The sequence below is a fragment of the Bison bison genome, unplaced genomic scaffold (genome assembly GCF_000754665.1).
Source record: "Bison bison bison isolate TAMUID 2011002044 unplaced genomic scaffold, Bison_UMD1.0 scf7180017864166, whole genome shotgun sequence".
Classification (NCBI taxonomy): Eukaryota; Metazoa; Chordata; class Mammalia; order Artiodactyla; family Bovidae; genus Bison; species Bison bison.
Genome location: NW_011494738.1, coordinates 330,765 through 331,277, shown reverse-complemented (window position 1 = coordinate 331,277; position 513 = coordinate 330,765). Strand labels below are relative to the sequence as shown.

The 513-nt window shown below is 39.8% G+C and overlaps 1 long non-coding RNA gene across 1 annotated transcript in view; it reads left to right on the top strand.

Moving 5' to 3' along the window:
• The window catches only part of LOC104989858, a 175,355-nt gene that overhangs the window by 134,845 nt on the left and 39,997 nt on the right, over positions 1-513 (top strand). The gene's annotated exons all lie outside the window — the stretch shown is intronic.

Here is a 513-nt window from a genome sequence, read left to right as displayed (position 1 = left end):
CCAGCTTGTGTTTCTTCCAGTCCAGCATTTCTCATGATGTACTCTGCATATAAGTTAAATAAACAGAGTGACAATATACAGCCTTGACGAACTCCTTTTCCTATTTGGAGCCAGTCTGTTGTTCCATGTCCAGTTCTAATTGTTGCTTCCTGACCTGCATACAAATTTCTCAAGAGGCAGATCAGGTGGTCTGGTATTCCCATCTCTTTCTAGAATTTTCAAGTTTATTGTGATCCACACAGTCAAAGGCTTTGGCATAGTCAATAAAGCAGAAATAGATGTTTTTCTGGAACTCTCTTGCTTTTTCGATGATCTAATGATGTTGGCAATTTGATCTCTGGTTCCTCTGCCTTTTCTAAAACCAGCTTAAACATCAGGAAGTTCATGGTTCACATATTGCTGAAGCCTGGCTTGGAGAATTTTGAGCATTACTTTACTAGCGTGTGAGATGAGTGCAATTGTGCAGTAGTTTGAGCATTCTTTGGCATTGCCTTTCTTTGGGATTGGAATGAA